This window comes from Scyliorhinus torazame, chromosome 13, assembly GCF_047496885.1.
Source record: "Scyliorhinus torazame isolate Kashiwa2021f chromosome 13, sScyTor2.1, whole genome shotgun sequence".
In the NCBI taxonomy this organism is placed as follows: Eukaryota; Metazoa; Chordata; class Chondrichthyes; order Carcharhiniformes; family Scyliorhinidae; genus Scyliorhinus; species Scyliorhinus torazame.
The window spans coordinates 46,719,684-46,737,080 of record NC_092719.1 but is presented as its reverse complement, the minus strand read 5'-3'; positions in this window follow the sequence as shown (position 1 = coordinate 46,737,080).

The window sequence follows — 17,397 nt, the reverse complement described above, 5'->3', positions numbered from 1 at the left end:
ATAAAAGTCTATCGATTGGATTGGCTTAGTGAACTTAAAGACAATGAGGGGTGAGCATATTGTGGTTGCTTTCCAGGTGTGGTATTTCAGTTTAAGTAGGGAGTGGGTTGTGGACAATGGCTCTTTCAGAGGCTCCGAAGTTTTTGGGGGTGGAGATGGTCACACGCAGTACCTTACGGACAGAGACTAAAAGCAGACTGTTAGATTTGGCAAAAACATTGCAGTTAACATTACCTGACAAAATGCGAAAAGATGAGGTCATTACAGTGGTGGCTAAGCATTTAAAGTTGCCTGAGGTACAGTTTGACTAACTGGAAATGGCAAAAATTCAGTTACAAATTAAGCAAATTGAACATGAGAAAGAATTAAAGCAGCTTGAATATGAAAGAGAGAGAGAGGAAAGAGAAAGAGAAAGAGAGAGAGAGGAAAAAGAGAGAGAAGAAAGGAAAACATAAAGAATAGCCCTAGCAGAACAAAAAAGAAAGAGAAAGGGAGATACAGATCAGGGAAGAAGATAAAGAGGGAGAGCTTGAACTTTAGAAAATGGCCATGAAACATGAGTCAGTTAAAATTGGCAAACGTAAAGGGAAACGTACAGTTGGTGGACAGTGATGAGGATAGTGAGAAAGAGTATCATAGTCGAAAGCTTGCTGGGAATCTATTTAAATATGTCCAAACATTGCCAATGTTTGATGAGAAGGAGGTAGAAGCCTTTTTCATTTCATTTGAGAAGGGAGCTAAACAAATGAAATGGCCACAAGACATGTGGGTATTACTGATTCAAACAAAGCTGGTTGGTAGGGCTAGTGAAGTGTTTGCATCACTACCTGAGGTGGTATCTGAGTTGTATGAGGTTGTGAAGAAATCCATCTTAGGTGCATATGAACTAGCACCTGAAGCTTAAAGACAAAGTTTTAGAAATTTAAGGAAAGAATTTGGTCAAACATACATGGAGTTTGAAAGGATCAAACAGTAATTTTGTTAGGTGGATAAGGACTTTGAAAATAGACCAAATGTATGAAGCTCTCAGAGAAATTATACTTTTGGGGGAGTTTAAAAATTCAATTCCTCATGTGGAAGAGCAGAGGGTTAAAACTGCGAGATTAGCAGCAGAAATGGCAGATGATTATAAATTAGTTCATAAATCAAAGCGTGGTCTCTGACATCAGTTTCAGCCAGTGAGGGATAGAAACTTGGGACATGAGAAATACTCAAGTGGTAAAGGTAAAGGTGATCTGATGGGAGATAATAAGGAGAGTGTACCTCGGATTATAAATGAAATCCAGGAGGGTGGAAAAGAAATGAAAAGTTTCAAATGTTTTCACTGTAATAAACTAGACCACGTAAAATCACAGTGTTCGTGGTTGAAGAAAAGCACTGGGAACGCTGATGTGGTAAAACAGGATAAGACAGTGGGATTTGTTAAAGTGGTAAAGGAAAGCCCAAGTGAAGCGAAGGAGGTGCAAAATATTGTACAGCCTGATTAAGAGGTGATTGATAAGAAGGTACCAGATGTCTTTAAAGAATTTACTTGTGTGGGTAAAGTTTACTCATGTGAGGGGCAGGTAAAGAAGTCACAATTTTAAGAGATACGGGAGCTAGTCAATCTTTAATGGTAAGAGATGAGGAGTTATGTAGTTTGGGAAGAATGTTGCCAGAAAAGGTGGTAATATGTGGAATGCAGGGTGAGAGGAATAGTGTTCCATTATATAAGATAAGGTTGGAAAGTCCAGTGTAGAGTGGTGAAGTGGTAGTAGGAGTAATAGAGAAACTATCTTGTCCAGAAATACAATTTATCTTGGGTATTGATGTAGCTGGATCGCAGGTGGGAGTGATGCCTACAGTGGTTGATAAGCCAGTGGAAAATCAGACAACTGAAGTGTTGAAGGACGAATATCCTGGGATTTTTCCAGATTGTGTAGTAACAAGGTCGCAAAGTTGCAGGTTAAGACAAGAGGAGAAATCAAAGAGTGAAGATAAAGTTGAAGTGCAATTATCAGAAACGATTTTTGATCAGATGGTTGAAAAAGAACAAGAACAGGTGGAGGATGAGGCGGATATTTTTAGTTCAGGAAAATTGGCGGAGTTCAACAGAAAGATGTAGAAATAAAACGGATGTATCAGAAAGCATACACGGAAGAAGAATCTGAGTGTATACCAGACTGTTATTACCGTAAAAGTAATGTCTTGGTGAGAAAATGGAGACCTTTGCATATGCAGGTGGATGAAAAGTGGGCAGAAGTTCATCGAGTTCATTGCCGGTAGGGTATAGAAAGGAGGTGTTGCGAGTTGCACATGAGGTATCAGTGGGAGGTCATTTGGGAATAAGGAAAACTCAAGCTAAAATCCAAACATATTTTTAATGGCCTGGACTACTTAAAGATGTAGTTAAATTTTATCAATCATGTCATACATGTCAAGTGACAGGGAAACCTCAAGCAGTGATAAAACCAGTGCCCTTAATACCCATTCCAGCATTTGAGGAACCTTTTACAAGGGTCTTAATTGATTGCCTAGGACCGCTTCCTCAAACGAAAAATGGGAATCAATATCTTTTGACTATAATGGATGTGTCTACCAGGTTTCCAGAGGCCATTCCAGTACGTAATATTACAGCTAAAATGATTGTGGAGGAGTTACTTAAATCCTATATTAGATATGAACTACCCACAGAAATACAATCGGATCAAGGATCAAATTTTACCTCCAGGTAATTCAAAGAAGTTATGAATAGCTTCGGAATAAAACAAATTAAATCAACTGATCCAGAATCGCAGGGAGCGTCAGAAAGGTGGCATCAGACATTAAAGACAATGTTGAGGGCTTTTTGTCAAGATTATCCAGAGGATTGTGATAAAGGAATCCCATTCGTACTGTTTGCAATTAGTGATGTACCTAATGAGTCAACCAAATTCAGTCCTTTTGAACTAATTTTTGGCATGAGGTAAGAGGACCACTTAAATTGATTAAGGAAAAATTGGTGAGTGAGAAATCGGAAATTACATTATTGGATCACGTGTCAAATTTTAGGGAACGATTAAATAGAGCAGGTGAATTGGCTAGACAACATTTAAAAGTTGCACAAAATGTGATGAAACGGGTCGCGGACAAGAAATCCAAAGTTCGTAGTTTTGCCAGTGGAGACAAACTTTTAGTGTTGTTACCAATGATTGGTGAATCTTTAGAAGCAAGGTTTTGTGGACTTATCAGATTGAAAGGAAATTAAGTGAGGTGAATTATGTGCTAAAAACACCAAATAGAAGTAAAACTCACCGAGTATGTCATGTGAATATGCTTAAAAGGTACTTTGAAACGGAAGGAGAGAAAAAGGAGGCGGTTTTAATGATTCTAACACAAAGTGACAAACCAAATCCAGATGACTGTGAATTTGACATACCTCAAATTTAATTGGAAAATGAGGATGTTCTTAAAAATTGGGATAAATTGTTGAGTTACCTTCCAGAGGAAAAACAAACTGACCTGAAAGAGTTATTGATATCACGTGGGCAGGTTTGTAGAGAAAAATTGGGAAATTAAAATGGCTATACATGATATAGATTTGGGAAATGCTGTTCCAATCATACAACATCCATACAGACCTATCCCTTTAAAATTGGCACAGGTTAACAAAGAGATTGAGAGTATGCTTAAAAATGGCATAATTGAAATGGGTTGCAGCCAATGGAACTCACCCATAGTGATGGTACCAAAATCAGACGGTACCCAATGGTTGTGTGTGGACTATAGAAAGGTTAATGCAGTTACAAGAACGGACTCTTATCCTATCCCACGTTTGGAGGATTGCATTGAGAAAGTGGGACAATCAGCTTTTATTTCCAAACTGGCTTTACTTAAAGGTTACTGGCAGGTACCTTTATACGAAAGGGTGAAGGAAATTTCAGCTTTTGTGACTCCAGATGGTATATACCAATTCAAAGTTATGCCATTTGGTATGAAAAACACAACAGCCACATTTCAACGGTTAACTAACAAAATTGTTTCAGGATTACCCAATTGTGCGGTACACATTGACGATCTGATAATTTTCAGCCAGACATGGAAAGAACATTTAAAACATCTGATGGAGTTATTCGATCGTCTTCAGGAGGCAGGTTTGGTGATTAACCTAGCCAAAAGTGAATTTGGAAAAGCCCAAGTCACTTTCCTTGGCCATAGAATTGGACAGGATCGAATGGTCACACGGGATGTGAAACGTACAGTTATTGTGGAGTTTCCGATACCCTCAATACAAAGGGAAATAATGCGATTTCTTGGTATTAGTGGATTTGTTTGAACAATGGTGAAAACTTTTTGTAGCGTGATTGCTCCACTGACGGACTTGTTCAAAAAGCGTAATAAATTACAGTGGACAGCAGAGTTTTGACAGCCTGAAAGCTGTGATAACCACTGCTCATGAGTTGGAGAATTACAATGGACACTGTGATCAGATTGAACTAAAGTATCTGACTTTAAAGAGAAATGCCGAGGCGTAGAGAAACGGATGGATCATGCAAGAACCTTCTTGTTCAAAGAGACTGTCAATCGAGAAGGATTTAAGTTGGAGGAAGAAGAACGAAAAAAAAATGGACTATATTATTATACCTGTTTGCGTGTGTTGTTTTTTTTAAACGATAAAGGATATTTACTGTGTGCATTTCTTAAAGGATGGTGAAAAGGTGAAAAATGAAACCATCTTGAAGTTGATGGCTTATTTTATTTTCTTGGGGGGAGGTGTCATAAGACCATAAGAACTAGGAGCAGGAGTAGGCCATCTGGTCCCTCGAGCCTGCTCCACCATTCAATGAGATCATGGCTGATCTTTTGTGGACTCAGCTCCACTTTCCGGCCCGAACACCATAACCCTTAATCCCTTTATTCTTCAAAAAACTATCTATCTTTATCTTAAAAACATTTAATGAACGAGCCTCTACTGCTTCACTGGGAAAGGAATTCCATAGATTCACAACCCTTTGGGTGAAGGAGTTCCTCCTAAACTCAGTCCTAAATCTACTTCCCCTTATTTTAAGGCAATGCCCCCTAGTTCTGCTTTCACCCGCCAGTGGAAACAACCTGCCTGCATCTGTCCTATCTATTCCCTTCATAATCTTATATGTTTCTATAAGATCCCCCCCTCATCCTTCTAAATTCCAACGAGTACTGTCCCAGTCTACTCAACCTCTCCTCGTAATCCAACTCCTACAGCTCTGGGATTAACCTAGTGAATCTCCTCTGCACACCCTCCAGTGCCACACCCAAGAAATGGGTGTTTATAAATTGGTGTGTATATAAATATCTGTAGTGAGAGTACCTTTTAAGAAACAAGTGTTTATTACTGCAGTGATGACAGAGAGTGGGTGGAGCTGGACTGTCTGTCAGCTTTTTACTTTTGTTTTAGGCTGTTTGTTGCAGGGTGTGTTTTAGTTTTGTTTTCAGAGCTGGATAGCTGCAGTCACAGCCAGAAGGTGTATTAGAGTCTCTCTCTGTAATCTAAAGATTGTAAATTGATCCTGGTGATTTAAAACTAATAACAGTAGTGCCTTTAACCTGATGTGCTTCTGGTAAAAGATGTTTTAAGTCTTATGGATGTTAAAAGGAAAGCTTAAAGGGTTACTTAGTGTTGTATTCTTTGGGGTTTGTATTTGAATCAACGGTTGCTAAGATGTTCACTGTATGTTTTAAAAAGGTTAACTTGAGTTCATAGAATAAACATTGTTTTGCTTTAAAAAAAAATACTTTTCCATTTCTGCTCTACCACACCTGTAGAGTGGGCCGTGTGCTTCCCATACCACAATCTATTAAAAGTTGTGGGTCAGGTGAACTCCATGATACACTTTGGGGTTCTCTAAACCCTGGCCCATAACAGTGGATGCATGGGCCAAGCCGCATATGTGTGGGTGAGGGTGTGTGAGCGTGATGGCTACAGGACCTTCCTCTGTATATTATAACTGGGTATAAGTCCCAAGCATCTATGTGGACCTTTTAAACAGCCTACCTTGGCACCCAGACGCCCATGTAGCCACTTCCTGGGGGCTGCGGGCCAACTCTTATTAGCAGGACTGTGGTAGCATTGCCCCTTTGCGAGGCGTTCTTTCACGGGCCATGTGACCCACTCGGTGCCTATTGCACAGGAGCATGTGAACGTCAACCAATGGGGAAAAAGAGCAGGGCCCTGGAGGCAGGGCCCCAGGCAGTATGGGCCCAGGAATCAGGAAAAAAGACTTGTATGGGATACCTCTGTGCCTGTATATAGATATACCTTATTATTGTCTCCAATAAACCTCTTTGTTTTACAAGAACCCTCCTCAGTGATATCTTGTGCTATTCCAGGAACAAAAATCTCCTCTTTGAGGGCACTTTCTCCCAAGGCTGGAACACCCAGCCGAGAAATCTTCTGACTCCTGCTACCCGTCTCGAGGATAAAAATCCAGCCCGCAGAGTTTGCATAGTTCAAATCAATCTTAAAAAAATATTTATTCAACAATTTGAAAAATATAATTGAATTTGGCTTCTGGTTATTTGATAACAACCATATACAACCTAAAATTTACAATTTCCTTTTGAACTGTCCTTTATGGTGCAACCATTACTTATTCAAATCGCCTCGACTTCAGTGATTCATTTTGTAATTTATTTCTGCCAGGGAATCTCCATCAGTTCTTTTGTCTTCGCATTTTCTTGTCATAACTTGTGGTATTTTTCTGGTATTTGGGTATTTATATATCAGTCACATTGAAAGTGTATTTTGAAGAATGCTTTGGCTTCAGCTTAGTTGTTTGTTCATTTACTTAAGTGCTAAGAAAAACATTGAAAATGTGATCCTTCAGATACTGCAGTGTTAAAGTCAGAATCAATCTACTTGATATAAATAGTGCCAAATATGCAGTTAGTTTAATAGTAAGAACCATATTGTGTAACAGTTCAATCCGGCCATAATGCAAACCGCAATCGCGCAGAGAATCGGACGTCCGACCATAGAATCATAGAATTTACAGTGCAGAAGGAGACCATTCGTCCCATCAAGTCTGTGGTGATATGCATCACTGTAAATATACAAGGGGTTAATGTAAATATACAACAACTAAGTAAACACTAGAGAGAGCACCAGAGACGTCATGACATGCAGACATACAGCTAATGAACACATAGAATAGGACATGACCAATGGGCAGTCAAGACACCCAGAGGTGAGACTACCACAAGGGGGCATTACACAACCCATATATAAGGACAGGGCACCCATGCTCTGTCTCTTTCCATAGGGGACACTTAGAGAGTAGGACAGGGGCAGATCAGAAGCATCACACCCACCACGTGGCTTAGAGCAGACTGGTTAGTTAGTCTGAGTTACTATAGCAAGATCAGCAGGAGAGTTGAACTCATAGCGAACTGTGCTAATGGTTAAAATAAATCACATTGAACTTACTTCAAAGTCTGGAGTATCCTTTGGTCAAAGCTGTATCGAGTTACAGCCTGTGTTATCCCAGAGTACATAACACAACATGGTACCAGTAGTGCTTGTTGAATCTATATAGTTCAACTCAGCAAGATCCATGACTACCAGCAACAGCACCCAGGCAAGATGATCGAGATTCCAGTTCCTCAGCAGCTCAGGTACCACGGCAATCTCAGTGCCAACTGGCGTGCATTCAAGCAGAGATCTGAGATAAACATGGTAGCATCCGACCTAGATGGCGTGGTCGATGCTGAGAAGATAGATCTTCTACTCACCATTGCGGGTGAAAGTGCAACAGAAATCTTCAACTCCTCCAAGTACTTCAAAGGGCAGGACAAGAGAGACTTCCAGACAGTCCTGGACAAGTTTGAAATCTACTGCGAGGTGAACACAACAGAAATCGGTAAAACTGGCGCCTATACCCACCACGAGGCAGAGGTAGGCTTGCAACATAAGCAAATAGCAATTTTGATTGGCAGCCATCTTGCGCAAGGAGCCGCACATGCACAGTTCCCGAGAAGACGCGAACCGGTGAAACAATGTTTTGCGCATGCGCGAGAAGCCATGCATGCGCAGTTGCGAAAAGAGCACACAGTGAAGGAAAAGCGATCTGCGCATGCGCAATCCATTCCTACGCTGTATGCCACAAGCGTCATGACGTCAGAGGCGCCGGACCACGCCCACTTAAAGGGGAAATGTCCAAAAATAGTGAAAAAAATTTAAAGCCAGTAAACACTATTCTTTCACCTGAAACGACAGCACAATGCCTGCACTTCCACCAGTAGCTGAAAGTAACCTCCGCAGAAACCTGCAACAAGCAGTTAGCACCACCCTAAGAGATGATTTAGTCCTTGAAGACGACGACTCAGACCATGATTTCATCATTGGACGTGGTGACCTCAGTACCAAATCTGAACCGCAACGAGATGTGTTGTACATTGAAGCATCCAGCACAGTCATGGACGAGTTCTTCGGATTTGAGGATCCTCAGCCCAGCATAGACGACATCCCGACCCATGAGTACAGGATTCTGCTGCGGCTTGACGCCAAGAGACAGAGAGTGGTGCAATCCACAGAGAGTGGCCTGATGTCAAGAGAGTGGTCCATGCACCACGAAGAGTCCCCGACTCCGCACGGAAAGCGATGACAGACTCCACAGCGAGACCACTGCACGTCTCCACACAGAGAACACAGAAAGACTCCACAGTGAGACCACTGCACGACTCCGTTGAGATCGACTCCACGCGAGACCACTGCATGACTCCACACAGGGAACGATAGCAGACTCCACAGAGAGCACGGTACAAGCCTCCACTGCGAGCTCATTGACAGACTCCACGATGGAAGCAATGCAAGACTCCAGAGTGCAGTCCTTGCATGAACAAGACCATGAAGATCTAGCAACCTTATCTGAGCAACCAGCAGCAGACGATGCAAGTCTGCCACGCTCAAGTGCACAGCAGGACAACTATGACAGTCTACCACGTTCACGTGAACAACAAAAAGATTATGACAGTCTACCCAGATTATTTGAGCCACCAGAAGAAGACTCTGACAGTCTACCCAGCTCATCTAACCGACAAAAAGACACTGAAGGTCTACTCACTGTATGTGCAACAAGTGACAAAGGCTTCACGATTCCCATACAAGATGTGCGACATCTCCGAGAGACTGACAGATCTCAGCCAGTATGTACAAAGGCACTCAGCAATCAAAGTGAGGCTACTAGTGACTCCAGTGACACCACGTTAATTCAAACCTCATCCACTCGAGCCTTTCCGCAAGACCCTGAAATGACTCCAGACGGGGAGCATCAAGAAACCAAAGGTGATTCAGGTGAACCAGAAAGGGCTCCAAATGGGGAGCATCGACAAGCCAAAGATGATTCAAGTGAACCAGAAAGGACTCCAGATGGGGAGCGCCGAGGAATCCGAGACGACACGCTCAATGAAACAGCAGATGCCACAAAGGACACTGACGCAAGTAACTTTGTGAAGGACTCGAATTCTCCACTCGGTGTGGTCATTGAGCGCAACAAACACAACAACGAAACCTACAAAGACAACAAGAAGCGTACCAGAGTCAACAAACACAACAACAAGCATGTCAATGACAACAACAATCAAACAACAACTGGTACGACATGGTACAACTCTGCCCATGAAGGACAATGTTACTGCTCAGCTCAGAACAATGGCGAGAGTGCAAACATACCCGGGCATGTCAATGCATCTTACCAATTCACGTTTGCCACACTACGGGCAAGCAAACCAGCTTTCAGGAAAGATGTCATCAAGAATTGCTACCACAAGTATAAAAAAAAAAGAGTCCACCTCGGACAATGAAGCGATTTGACCATTGGAACACCTCCTGATGACTTCTTGGTTACGTAAACACCAGGACACTGACGGCGTTCACAAGGGAATGACGACATCAACATTTACACTTCCACACAGCACAAGAAAGCCACTCGACCGTGTAAATTCATGAACTTTGGATTCATAACTATTATTTGGTATTGTATAATTCTCAACGTCATCATAACTATTCTTTGATCTTGTATCGTCATCACAGTCATCATAACTTGTACATTACATCACTTATTTATCTGTTTTTGTTAAATTTTTCTATAACACTGTACAGAAAATATGTAACACGAATAAAGGGGGATGTGGTGATATGCATCACAGTAAATACACATGGGGTTAATGTAAATACACGACAACTAAGTAAACATAGAGGGCGCACCAGAGACATCATGACATGCAGACATACAGCTAATGAACACATAGAATAGGACACGACCAATGGGCGGTCAAGACACCCAGAGGTGACACTACCACAAGGGGGCATTACACAACCCATATATAAGGACAGGGCACCCATGCTCTGTCTCTTTCCATAGGGGACACTTAGAGAGTAGGACAGGGGCAGATCAGAAGCATCACACCCACCACGTGGCTTAGAGCAGACTGGTTAGTTAGTCTGAGTTACTATAGCAAGATCAGCAGGAGTGTTGAACTCATAGCGAACTGTGCTAATGGTTAAAATAAATCACATTGAACTTACTTCAAAGTCTGGAGTATCCTTTGGTCAAAGCTGTATCGAGTTACAGCCTGTGTTATCCCAGAGTACATAACACAACATGGTACCAGTAGTGCTTGTTGAATCTATATAGTTCAACTCAGCAAGATCCATGACTACCAGCAACAGCACCCAGGCAAGATGATCGAGATTCCAGTTCCTCAGCAGCTCAGGTACCACGGCAATCTCAGTGCCAACTGGCCTGCATTCAAGCAGAGATCTGAGATGAACCAATAAATCACATTGAACTTACTTCAAAGTCTGGAGTATCTTTTGGTCAAAGCTGCATTGAGTTGCAGCCTGTGTTATCCCAGAGTACATAACACAACAGGGTCTACACTGGCCCTTGGAAAGAGCACCCGACTTTAAGCTCCCTGGTGACAATAATGAGGTCTGTGCCCTGTGCTGGTGGATGCATACAAAACTGGCATTTAAATGTGCTAATGTATTTAGCATATTTGACCCACTATGCTCCGGGCCTCTGCGATTCTCCGCTATCTTAGGCAGAAGTCATGCGGACGGGATTTACTACAGGTATTTACAAACGGGAACTGGGCACCATGGCTGCTGAGGGGCAGAGAAAAGGTAAGCAAAGTTTTAAAAACTGTTGACAATTGTTCCGCTTGCTGGTTGGTGCCTGCCAGGGCCGGGGGAAGTAGTAGGCAGCAACCTGGTGACAGCTCCATGGATTCGGGGTGTTCCCCACGGGATTGGGGTGGCCTGGCTCAGGCTGCCATTGCTGCAGTATTTACTTTAAACGCTCCCATTTAGTACAGGTTCCAGGCTCCTGTTTCTCCCTCTGCTGACTGCTCACTTGTCCTGTCAATGTTCACAGACCGTCTGGCTATTTGGGAGCTCACTCAGACCACCCCTCTGGAAACCCTCCAACCCCAGTTGACCTATCAATGGGATGGGCATTGCCAAGGTCAATCAGTGGCGCACCAGGTGTTGGCACTCCCCAGGACACTCATCAGAAGCGCAGTCCCACTGCAGGGGAAGAAGGGGAATAACAGAGCTCACCCCAAATAAAGGATACATGCACCGTGGCCTTTGGCACCTTCCCTGGCACACTGCCCCTCACAGGGCAGAGGCCTTACCAGTGACACTGTCAGCAAACCCACTTCTCAGAACCACCAGCTGCCTGCCCACTGCGCCCCTGTTCCCATCCATCCTGACCCCAGACAGATTGTCACAAACTGTGTGTCACACCCAGGACCCACATCACACTGCAGGTAAGCTCCCAGCAGATGCACACTTCCATCGCTCAACCCCATCTGTAGGACGTGTGGGCACACAAGCCTCTAAGCATGGAGGCAATTGGTGGCACAGGGTGACCCTCTCCATCACACAACCATGTGCCATCCTGCTGGCAGGATACCACACGACCCACCCAATGAGGACACCCACAGTTGACTCCACTGGGGTAGTGGCCGCAGAGCCTATCACTGACACGGGTTGCAGCAGCCACCGGCACCCCTGTTTACAGGGACGGGTGATAAGGATCGAGGCTCCTTGGTGCCACTCACTGATGGGGACATGGGTGCAGTGTGCAAAGCAACATTGTAAGAAATGGGTGAGGTGGGTTTGGGGGAGACATTTAGAGGGTGGAGCTGAAGTGCAACTTAGGGTCACCATGTAGTCTGTTGGATCTGGATGGACAAGGGAATACCCATCCTGCGAACATATCTTCTCTTTTCCCCCCCTGCAGGGAATGAATTTCGGAATATGGCCAGGAATGCTCACCATCTACCTGGCCACAGCTGCCGTTGCAGAGGCAGAGAGGCTGGAGGCACAGGGTCTGTTCGGGGAGGACCCTGCACAAGAGATGCCTGCCCCAGAAGAGCAGGGGCCAGCCGGCGAGACTCGAGTGCCGGCCATCAACAGGCCTAGAGGGAAGTGCAAATGAGGTGCCGCATCAGGCCACATTTATACCGCCAGCACCGAACCTTTGCCGGACGACCTGTGCCGCCAAAGACTTTTTCTAACCAGGGAGACCATGCGCCACCTGTGCCAGATGTTGGCACACCTGGCACTGCGGAGGAATGGAGGAGGATACGTGCTCCTGGTGGCCGCCAAGGTGACGATCGCCTTGAATTTTTACAACTCTGAATCTTTCTGGGGGCCAAGCAGGGAACTGCCTGGGATCTCTCAGACATCCGCACACAGGTGCATCTGTGCTGTTACGGATTCCCTATCTGCCAGGGCAGTGAGCTATATAAACTTCAGTCTGGACCAGGCACACCAGGATGCCCGGGCAGCAGCATTTACCACCATTGCTGGCATGCCCCTGGTCTACGGGGTGATCGGTGACACACATGTCTCCCACGAGCACCGACTCATCAGGGGGTGCCTTTAGTCAATCGGAAGGGATTCCGCTCCCTGATTGTGCAGTTGGTGTGTGACTACCAGCTGCACATCATGCATGTCTGTGCCCGATATCCAGGTAGCATGCACGATGCATACATCCTGGCACAATCATCAGATCCTAGCACCTTCGAGGCACTCCCTTGGTTGGATGGTTGGCTATTGGGCGAGGTAGAGGTCATGGCAAATGACGCCTGTCTGGAGGGCCCAGACCGATGTGCGGAACCGTTATAATCATGCCAATGCAGCAACCAGGAGCATCATTGAGCGATGTATTGGCATCCTTAAGATACGTTTCCAGTGTAGGACCACTCCGTTGGGGCCCTCCACTATAGCCCCATGAGAGTCGCTAACATCGTGCTGGCTGGCTGAGTCCTGCAAAATATCACGCAGCAGAGTGCGACATGCTGGAGAAGGAGGAAGAATGCCAGGCCTCATCTGACAATGAGGTGGGGTGCCAGCAAGGACAGGGCATGGAGGCAGGCGGGCACGACAGGCCGCTCAATGTCTGCTCCAGGGCCACGGCACACGGGACAACCTCAGCACCTCCGGATTTCCCTACTAGGAGGCCTGTCCACAGGCAACTCCGCCACCTTATCCCACCTCTCCATACTCTCTCCACACCCCCCATCCCCTTCCAAATGCCCCCTTCCCCGCAGCCACTCATATGCACTCCTGTCCCTCCTCCCTTCACTCCATCTCACCAGCCCAACTCTCCCTCCCCCCTCCAAGAGTCTGACCAGCATCAGTACAGGGTGTTGGCCCAGGACAGGCAGTATCACCGGGCCTTGTCCACAGGACAGAGGACAATGATGACATGCTGTGAGATGAGCTCTGGTGCTCCTCATCGTTTGACAAAGTCTGACTCCTGCCTTTGGGATCACATTCCACTGCCCGCCCTGATGATACTTGCATGTGTGCTGGCCATTCCATCTCATGGACCCATATACCCTTTGTGGAGAGTGAGGGTGGTTATGGAGATGGTGAGCATTGATGGGTCCCTAACTAGGTAATCTGTGCTACAAGTAGCCTCACAATTCTGGACCCGTTCCCTGCCATTTCTGAGGGTGAACCCAGGTGGAACATTCAATTGTCCTGGGAGCCCTGCCCCATGCCATCCACCAAAACCCACAGCCCACACCACCAATCTCTCACACCCCACACCCAGCATACCCTGTAGACCCAGCCCATTCCTCACACCCTTCAGACAGAGGATTGAGGAAGGTTAGAATGTTGGTAAATAGGTGTCAATAGTGACTATCTACATGATTGTGCCCTGACCCCTACCTCTAACCTATGTGCTGCACTCGTGCCATCTTAACTGGTGTCCAAATTCTTTAACTTACATGGCCTACTGCTCCTTCTGGGTGTGACCCCAGACAGCCCATAAGAGGTGGAGGTGGCCTGCTGTGAATCTCGTCCTCTGACCTGAGATGCTTTTGGCGGCCGTCCTCTGGAAGGCCTGGACCTGGATGGGCAGACCAACTTTCGGGTCTCACAGATGATGAGGTGCCACCCTATTCTGCTCACTACCCATCAGATATGCGAGTGTCAGGTGGAGACGATTTAGAAGCGCGGAGGTGTTCCAGCACTGATGCGCAATCAATTACTCTCGAGACAAGGTGAGTCATAACTAATAGGCTTTAATCTGCTAGAACTGTTCCCCAGCAGCTTCGATACAGAAAGTGAAGGCTGCTGGGACAGCATCGGTTCTTATACTCTGCCTCTCAGGGCGGAGCTATGTACATTAGCCAATGGTCATCCACCTCTCAGGTACCGCAATACCTGGTATTACCACATTCACCCCCTGTTAAAAACGAGCCCGGCGGGGTGATGGCCAGCGTTAATGTCGCCTTTCGCATGGTAGGACCAGGTATGGAGGTGCCGTGATGTCAAGGGTAATAGCAAAGTGTTCATGGTGCAGCAATCAGTCGATCGGGTGGCCTGGTCGTCCTTCTGGAGCGCCTGGGCTTCGGCGGTGATCCTGATGGGGGTCCCGCCGGTTGTGACTCCGGGAACGTGGTGTCATCCTCCCAGGCAGCTTCGTCGCCCCTAGGTGGCGCTGTTGGGGCAAAAAGTGGGTGGGGGGGTTGCGCCTGTAGGCGCCCTCTGGTGCTTGTTCGGGCCTGGGCAGGAGCGGCGGGAGCACTGACCCTCCGGTCAGGTGCTGCGGGGAGGGTGGGGGTGGGGGCACTGGTGCGGGTGCGCGTGGGGCTCTGGCGGGCGCCAGGTCCCGAAGGGAGACCGTGACTTGGCGGCCGTCAGGGAACGCTACATAGGCGTACCGGGGGTTGGCGTGCAGCAGGTGGACCCTCTCGACCAACGGGTCCGACTTGTGCGCCCGCACGTGTTTTCGGAGCAGGATGGGTCCGGGTGTCGCTAGCCAGGTTGGGAGCGAGGTCCCGGAGGAGGACTTCCTGGGGAAAACAAGGAGACGTTCATGTGGTGTCTGATTTGTGGTAGTACGGAGCAGTGACCGGATGGAGTGAAGGGCCACCGGGATGACTTCCTGCCAGCGGGAGATTCCTGGACCGTAGGGCCAGCACACGGTCTTCCAGACCGTGCCGTTCTCCCTCTCAACCTGCCCGTTTCCCCGGGGGTTGTAACTGGTCGTCCTGCTCGAGGAGATGCCTTTGCTGAGCAGGAATTGACGAAGTTCATCATTCATAAAGGAGGACCCCCTATCACTGTGAATGTATGCAGGGAAACCGAACAGTGTAAAGATACCCTGGAGGGCCTTGATGACGATGGTTGTGGTCATGTCTGGGCAGGGGATGGCGAATGGGAACCGGGAGTACTCGTTAATCACGTTCAGGAAGTACGTGTTGCGGCCGGTGGAGGGGAGGGGGCCTTTGAAGTCCAGACTGACGCGTTCAAAGGGACGGGAAGCCTTTATCAGGTGCGCCTTCTCTGGCCGGTAGAAGTGCGGTTTGCACTCCGCGCAGATTTGGCAGTCCCTGGTGACGGTCCTGAACTCCTCGATGGAGTAGGGCAGGTTGCGGGTCTTGATAAAATGAAAGAAACGAGTGACCCGCGGGTGGCAGAGGTCCTCGTGGAGGGATCGGAGGCGGTCCACTTGTGCGGTGGCACAAGTGCCGCGGGACAGGGCATCAGGAGGCTCGTTCAGCTTCCCCGGACGGTACAAGATCTCGTAATTGTAGGTGGAGAGTTCGATCCTCCACTGCAAGATCTTGTCGTTCTTAATCTTGCCCCGCTGCGCATTATCGAACATGAAGGCAACCGACCGTTGGTCCGTCAGGAGAGTGAATCTCCTGCCGGTCAGGTAATGCCTCCAGTGTCGCACAGCTTCTACTATGGCCTGGGCCTCCTTTTTGACCGAGGAGTGGCGAATTTCGGAAGCATGGAGGATCCGGGAGAAAAAAGCCACGGGCATGCCCGCTTGGTTGAGGGTGGCCGCCAGAGCTACGTCGGACGCATCGCTCTCGACCTGGAAGGGAGGGACTCGTCGATGGCATGCATCGTGGCTTTAGCAATGTCTGCTTTGATGCGACTGAAGGCCTGGCGGGCCTCCGTCGACAGGGGGAAGGTTGTGGACCGGATCAGGGGTCGAGCCTTGTCTGCGTAATTGGGGACCCACTGTGCATAATAGCTGTGAAGAAGCCGAGGCAGCGCTTTAGGGCCTTGGGGCAGTGAGGGAGGGGGAACTCCATGAGGGGGCGCATGCGCTCAGGATCGGGGCCTATGACTCCACGTCACACTACGTAGCCTAGGATGGCTAGACGGTCGGTGCTAAACACGCATTTATCTTTATTGTAGGTCAGATTAAGGATATTCGCGGTCTGGAGAATTTTTCGGAGGTTGGTGTTGTGGTCCTGCTGGTCATGGCCACAGATGGTGACGTTATCAAGATACGGGAACGTTGCGCGTAGGCCGTACCGGTCAACCATTCGGTCCATCTCTCGTTGGAAGACCGAGACCCCGTTCGTGACACCGAAGGGAACCCTTAAAAAGTGATAGAGCCGCCCATCTGTTTCGAAGGCAGTGTACTGGCGGTCCCCAAGACGGAGGGGTAGCTGGTGGTAAGCAGACTTGAGATCCACCGTGGAGAAAACTATGTACTGCGCAATCCTGCTCACCAGGTCGGCTATACGGGGGAGAGGGTATGCATCCAGCTGTGTAAACCTGTTGATGGTCTGGCTGTAGTCAATGACCACCCTATGTTTCTCCCCGGTCTTTACCACCACTACTTGAGCCCTCCAGGGACTGTTGCTCGCTTCGATGACCCCTTCCCTCAGCAGCCTTTGGACCTCCGACCTGATAAAGGTCCGGTCCTGGGCACTGTACCGTCTGCTCCTGGTGGCGACGGGTTTGCAATCCGGGGTGAAGTTCGCAAACAGGGAAGGCGGGTCGACCTTAAGGGTCGCGAGGCCGCAGACAATAAGGGTAGGGGGGGTATAGGGCTGCCAAATTTAAAAGTCAGGCTTTGCAGATGGCACTGGAAATCCAGCCCAAGGAGGGTGGCTGCGCAGAGGTGC